Consider the following 7346-nt stretch of genomic DNA (forward strand, 5'->3'; position numbering starts at 1 on the left):
TTAGCATCCTCTGCACATTTGGCCAAATTTAACATTACAGTATACAGTACTATAGCAGTTTCTTGGTTGGTCTCCTCAAGACTATATCTCTAGGCAGTCATTTCTCAGTTCTGCAAAAATGCAGTACACATAAAAAATGGTTACAAATAAAGTTTGACAGTCACACGCTTGAAGGTGTACAACATGTGCTACAGTTTACTGTACATATAGAATAGTGAAATGTCCATGATCTAATGTACTGTAATTATACTGTATGTGTAAGTATAAAGCCCTGTAGATGATTGGCTCAGCTCCAGCTCTCTCTGTTGTTAGCATGCACAGATTCTGATTGGTGTGTCATCAGTTTTGCTAACTAATGTGTAACTTACTCATTGTTAAACTTTTTGAGAAACGTGTCTTTGTTTTGAAAACTGAATTAAAGTTTTTTGGGGGAAAGTGGCAACTAAAATCAGTTATCTTAACAATCGAGAAAAATGCATTACGACTAGATTCTTACCTAACTCTGCTATTAGTTTCTTTCTCAGAGGACTTCTGAGTTACCTGAGAAGCAGTAGTTATCTGATTCACGAACAAATGTAAAAACAATTCGTTAGTAGTGAACTGCGCCACGCTTTGTGGTTTTGACTCAAAAAGATCCGGTTCATAAGAGTCATTTGTTAATGAAGCCGACTACACTGGCATTTTTCTTTTCTTTTCTTAGGTTAATGTCACTAGTAATAAGTGTTATAATAGTTTATAAGTGCTTGAAAATTAATGACTACATTTTCAAGCACTTATAAAATCAGCTCCATTCCAGAGTTTCTACAGATAGCAACTTATTATTATACAAATAAACTTTTTTTTTTTTTTTTTACATTTCTTACATTTACATGCACTTATGATCCATTTCAAAGATTCTACAGAAAACAACTTTCTGAAATATTTTAACAAAAGTATCTTTTTTTATATATTTCTTATATTAATGTCACTAATAAAGTACTTAAAGGGGTCCTATTATGCTCTTTTACAAAGTCTTGATTATGTTTTGGGGGTGTATACCTCGCCCCTCCCCACCCCCCAACCATTTGATTTTCTGTAGGCGGGAATTATTTGTAATGATATTCCAATGAGCCGCTTTGTGACATCACAAAGCCCGGAAACCAACGCTGTAGTCCAAACGAGCCGTTCGTTGTAGTTCTTGAAAAGGGATTTAAAAAAAACGAAATATCTCCGTTTGGAGTGGACTTTGAGATTTGTAACTTTCTAGATCTTTTTTATGCCCAAACATACACACTACACACTGACTAAAATTAAAAAAGTGAAAAAGCATAATAGGACCCCTTTAAGAAAAATATCAATTTTAAACGTTTCTTGCGTTAATAATCTGTGAAGCACTAATTAAGTGACTGTGTTTAAATGCACTTATGATCCGTTGTAATTTCTAGAGATATACTGAAATGTGAACAGTGTTTTCTTGGCATTCTTTGCGTTATAAGTGGCTTTCTTGTGTTTTTGAGAGAGTGTGCGTGAAGAAAGCGATCACTGACGGAGCTGCAGGTGTGCGCGGGTTAAGAATACGCCGCTAAAGCAGAGCATGTAAACGTGAACGCTGCTTTGCTGTCTGCCAATGCTCTGATGAGCATGTGAACATAGTCGTAGTTGTCACGCTGTCATTTTACCTGCAGCTCCACAGTCTCTCTGCAGTTCCTATCATTTGTAGAGGCCTGCTGGACTGTATATTCACTGGAGGGGCTCGACCATCGGGTTCAGCAGTTTTGCTGACAATACATCACTGCCAGTGACGTACATACTCACATGCATTCCTGTCTAGATGCTACCAGAAAAAGGTTCTGAACTGACCCTGTTGACCTGCGTGGTCGTGCGTGCCTTTCATCACCTCAGGTCTGAGAGAGTCGGGAACCACAAACTGAAACTGCTTCGACCTCAACAAGCTGTCCCTAGACACCCTGTAAAGCACACCAACAACTGTAAGTTTCTCCCGATGCTTTAAATACCTTACAACTGCAGCCATCTCTTCGAAGGCCTACAGCAGCGCTCTTCAACTCGGCTCCTGGAGGGCCGGTGTCCTGCAGAGTTTAGTTCCAACCCTAATCAAACTCACCTGACCAAGCTAATCAAAGTATTCAGGACTATTTAAAAATGATGAACAGGTGTGTTGGATAAGGGTTGGAAGTAACCTATGCAGATCACTGGCCCTCCAGGACTGGAGTTGACTAGCCCTGGCCTACAGCAAGTCTCCACATACTCCAAAGCACAAGAGATAATCCTGCCATTGCATTGTTTGTCACAAAGTTCACTCCCTGTATAAGCATCAAGATAGTCATAATTAATGTCAACCATCTGAGGCAAACTCTGCAAAGCTGTCACGGCACAAACGCGTGCACCAGTTTCCCACTCACTGTGAGAACGCAACACTGCTGAAACAACATCACTTGATGCAGATATAGGACTCTGGACAACAGAATCTGCATGAGTGAAGCAATCAGCACAGTTCACTGACTGCGTGAAAGCATTTTGGACAGAGGCAAACACAAGGGGATCAAATGGCCCATTCAGTAACCTGTGTCGGCACTCGGCTCAAAGCATCAGTAGCAGAACTCTGGGAGCCTGGGACATACTTGATGTCAAAATCATAGCTGGCCATCTTCGCCACCCATCGCTGCTCACAACAATCCAATTTTGGCTTAGTCATGATATGGGTCAGTGGATTTTTGTTGGTGCAGACAGTGAATTTGTTACCTTTTAGCCAATGGCTAAACGGCCCATTTTAAGGCTAGAAATTCTAATCTATGAGCTAGATAGTTTACTAGAGAATGCAGTCGGCGGCCTAGCTATAGTGTTACCTTCTTGCACTTGAGAAAGAACAGCCCTGATTCCATCCAATGAGGCATCAGTGGAAAGCAGAAAAGGCTGATCAAAGTTTGGATGCGCCAGAACAACACTATTAAACAAGCACAACTTCAGCATCTCAAAAGCTCTAATGTGGTCAAAGTCCAGTGCTCACGAGAGCTTATGCCCCTTTGAGGATGTTTTCAACTTCCAACCGCCCTTAGACTTTCTCGTCTGACCCACAAGCAATTCAAAGAGAGGTTTAGCAATGGATGAATACCTGGGAATGAAGTGTTGGTAATAATTCACCATACCAAAGAACAACCTTACACATTTTTGATTTGGAGTCACACCATCCTGTTTCATCAAGTCAGCACAGGTCATCTTTGCAATACTTTTAACATTACAAGGGTCAGTAGACACCAGTCTCATCAACTGTGTGGCCAAGAAACATCATTGATTTTCTGAGAAAGTAACATTTCTTTGATGACGGATTCAAGTTATGCCCACGCAACCTGCTAAAGGGGCCAGTTGCGTAAACTTAGCCTTTATGTTAAGACAGTGTCTCAAGAACTAGTCTGACCAACTAGCAGTTAGCCATTTATAGTCTCATCTACATTTTTATGCAACTGAATAAAAAAAGACCAGTCTTAAAGAAAAAAATGAGATGACTAAGTTGTAAAACTAGTCTAAACCTTTTATGCAACCTGCCACTGCTAGTCGCTCTATAGCAGTCTTATTCCACATCAGCATCCGCGCATAGATAAGACAAGGCTTTCCAGAATGCAGCACAGTGTTTAGACTCACAGATCACAGCTTTGATAACATTAGTCCCTATTATGAGGCCATCCAATTGACCTTGAACAACTAGGGTAGGCACAATAATTTTACAGCTATGCACTTCCATTTCAACATCGTACCCAGTTTTCGGCTTCACCCAACCACCGCCACAGCCTAGAAGTACTGCATCAAAATTGGACACATTCACTTTCGTCAACACACCAACATCGAGGAGTTTGGCTTCCGCTTTCTTTCTCATTGTGCCATAGACCCACTATCGAGCATGCTGCCAAGAGTTACCTTATTCCCCATGCTGACTGGTGTGTAAAACAAATGATCACGTCTGCATATAGTGTTAGTGTTCTGTACTATGACATCTCCAGTCGAATTACAACTTGCTTTGGCTAGCATGAACGCAGCTTTAACATCAATGCTACCACTGTGGGAGTTGTTGCCTAGACCCACAGCCTGCAGCCATATACAGGTCTACTAGTTTGCAGATGCAGATCTTGGTGATATGTGCGTTGTGTTTATTCTGTAACACAAGGAGAAAGATATTTCCTCTGGCGACACAGTGGGCATTTATACATATACACATGTATGCCTCTCAACATCAGATACACTTCTCTTGCTCTGCTCATCACAAAGAAGATTGGACGAATAGTAGACTGGTTGGTTGTTACTTTTATATTTTGACAAGCACTGCGTTAGTGAAGTCGAACATTTGATGTAGTTTGAACGCAATTCGTCAAGTAATACGTAATTGGACTCATCATGGAATTGAGAAGATTGGACAAACAGTAGACTGCTTTATTGGTATTTTTACACTCTGACAAGTGCTTTGTGAGTCAAGTGGAACATTTGATGAACTAAAAGCAATTTGCCATGTAATGTATGCGTAACTGAATTACAGTATTCAATGTAAATTCATTTTCCATTTTATTTGAGTGGTCTTCCTGTTATGGAGTGGATTTGGAAATGGGTTTCATTTAACTTTTTCTTGAGCTTGAAGTAATGGCAGAGCTCCACGGATATGAAATTACTGGCTGACCCAGAGTCGATGAGAGCACTGACTGGAAGGGAAACATCAGATGCAGTAAGATTTACAACAAAGAGGAGTGAAGATGAATGAGTATTCAGATTGTAGATGAAACTCACCATGGGATGAGAAGGACATGTGTGCCAGGCCATATAGCGCTATTGCGCTTCAGGCGTCCCGAGTTCGAGTCCCGGCTCGCAGACCTTTCCCGATCCCGTCCCACTTTGCTTCCCGTCAACATACTCTCCTATTATAATAAAGGCAAAAATGGCAACAAAAAAAACCTTAAAAAAAATTTCTGCTATCCATTTCCCCTCGTCCCTGGAACAACTCAGAGCAGCCACAATCTTCACTATGTTGGACCTCTGGAGTGCATACAATCCCTACAGGACACTATGATTATCTGGTTATGCCGTATGGCCTGGTCAGTCCTCTCCATATTCCAGGATTTTACGCATGCCTGGTGCTTCAGGAGCTTCCAGATGGATCAGGGGAAGGTGTCTGCAATCCGAGACTGGCCAACTCCTTCACCTGTAAAATAATTACAACACTTCCTTGGACTTGCCAACTTCTGTGCCATAACCACTCCACTCACCAACCTTCTGAAAGGCAGGCCCAAGTCTCTGTCCTGAACTCCACCACCTGAAGCTCCATCCATGTGTCTCCTTTTCTAAGAAACTCACCCCGGAGGAAAAGAATTATGACATCGGAAATGTAGTGCTTCTGGCAATCAAGATGGCATTAGAAGAACGGAGACATTGGTTAGAGGGAGCATGTCATCCTTTCACAGTTCTAACTGACCACTAGAACCTGAATACCTTCATGAAGCAAAGCGTCTCAATCCCGGCCAAGCACGGGGAAAAAAAAACAAACAAACTGCTGTTAAATCTGTAATAAATGCAACAACAGCAGAATCGTGAAAATAATGACATTAACAACTATGGCCGGATTTTAAATGAACAAAAAATGTTGGTTGGGCGATTACGAGTTAACATGTTATCTACTAACATCTATTACATATTGCAATAAAGTTTTAAACGATGAATGATTATAGGTATTTTATCTGTTCTGTTAATATTTCTACATACCTAATAATCCAAAGGGTTTAGATTTTCAGACTGCACATTAGCTTATTTTCCATCAGCCAGTTAAAATTTACAACTGTGCATAAAAATTTGGTCTGATTTTTGCGCGGATTTGAACAAAAATGGCAGACAGGCTGAATGAAAATGTAAACTCACTGTCTGACATCAGGTGGCGCTTATGGAACAGCAGAAATAGAGCGGTTTCCCCAGTAATCTGCTGCACTTACAGCATAAACACTACTTTATTAGGCAGTATATGGAGCGATGATGAAAAGAAAATGCCATCTAAACTGTTCTCAAGACCGTGGGTTCCCTTCAGATACATTCATATAATTGAATCATACTTTAATATAATTGCCCTCTGTAGAACCTGTCACTGTCTGGTCTCCAATGCAGTTACAAGACCGCTCTCCTGTGCGCCACTTACCTGGATACCCATCTCCAATCCTTGTCTCTCCATGCATCAGTCTATCACTTGGTTGCACTCTCCCTCTTCACCAGAGGTGGGTAGTAACAAAGTACATTTACTCGAGTACATTTTTTGAAAATTAGTACTTCTAACAGTAGATATAAAGGTGGGCGCTTTTACTTTAACGCAAACATTTCTAACTAAAAATCATGTTAAGAAATGCATATTTTATTCCAAGTGGGAATTAATCACACTTGAGTCGAATCAGCTCAAAGACTTAATCAAACTTTTTTTTTTTTTTGACAAACAGTCTCACATTTCTCCAGACTTATAATAATAGAAAAGTTCCCATGGTTAGGCCAGATTAGATTTAGATTTAACTACTTTAGCGAACTGGGCCATTCACCCGATTGGTACAAAACCACTGAACGACTGTTTTAGGTAAAATGTCAAAATCTTGTGCTAAAAAGAAAAATGCCATCAAATCTGGGAGGTGCAACATTTTTGACAAAAAAGTCGACTCTAGATTTAAATAAGCAAATACTTAAGATTTTAGGATTGAATAATTATTGCAGTGATTAATATGTTTTTATGTGGCGACAATTCTTTTAACCCAGTACGTTTTCACGTTCAGTATTTAAATCCAAATGGTGACTTTTTTGGCCAGGCAGTGTATAAATGGCATATTAATAATTCTCAACCCGAATGATATGTTTGCATTAAATATGATGCACTTATGTAAGGGCTCACTCTGACAACACGCAGAAAAAAATACCAGGGCTTGTTCAGTCGGTGCCGCTGTAATACCACAAAGCATGAAATTAGCTTTTTGCAATTGGTGGGTTTGGTTTGTCCCCATAATTGCTGCATGGTCCTGTAAAATGTATTTGTTTTGTTGCTTGTTCATGTAAAAATTTTATTGTTTGAATATGATGGAGCCTATATATGGATCTACATCTAGTATGCATTTTTGTGAAATATACTGTATGGGTGTGCATGCGGCCCCCAAGAGTTAAATCATCCAGTTTATATATATATATATAAAAATACTACAGAAAAATAAGGCTCATTAATGTCAAAAAATTTCAATCAAATTAATTGAACTTCTTTATCTGTCCAACAGTGCCATCTAGTGTGACACAGATGAACTGCAAAAAACACAAGGGGGTTTCTGAACCAAGATTTATTGAAATCTACAAAAGGC

Source organism: Sinocyclocheilus rhinocerous, unplaced genomic scaffold (assembly GCF_001515625.1).
Source record: "Sinocyclocheilus rhinocerous isolate Xijiao unplaced genomic scaffold, SAMN03320098_v1.1 scaffold372, whole genome shotgun sequence".
In the NCBI taxonomy this organism is placed as follows: domain Eukaryota; kingdom Metazoa; phylum Chordata; class Actinopteri; order Cypriniformes; family Cyprinidae; genus Sinocyclocheilus; species Sinocyclocheilus rhinocerous.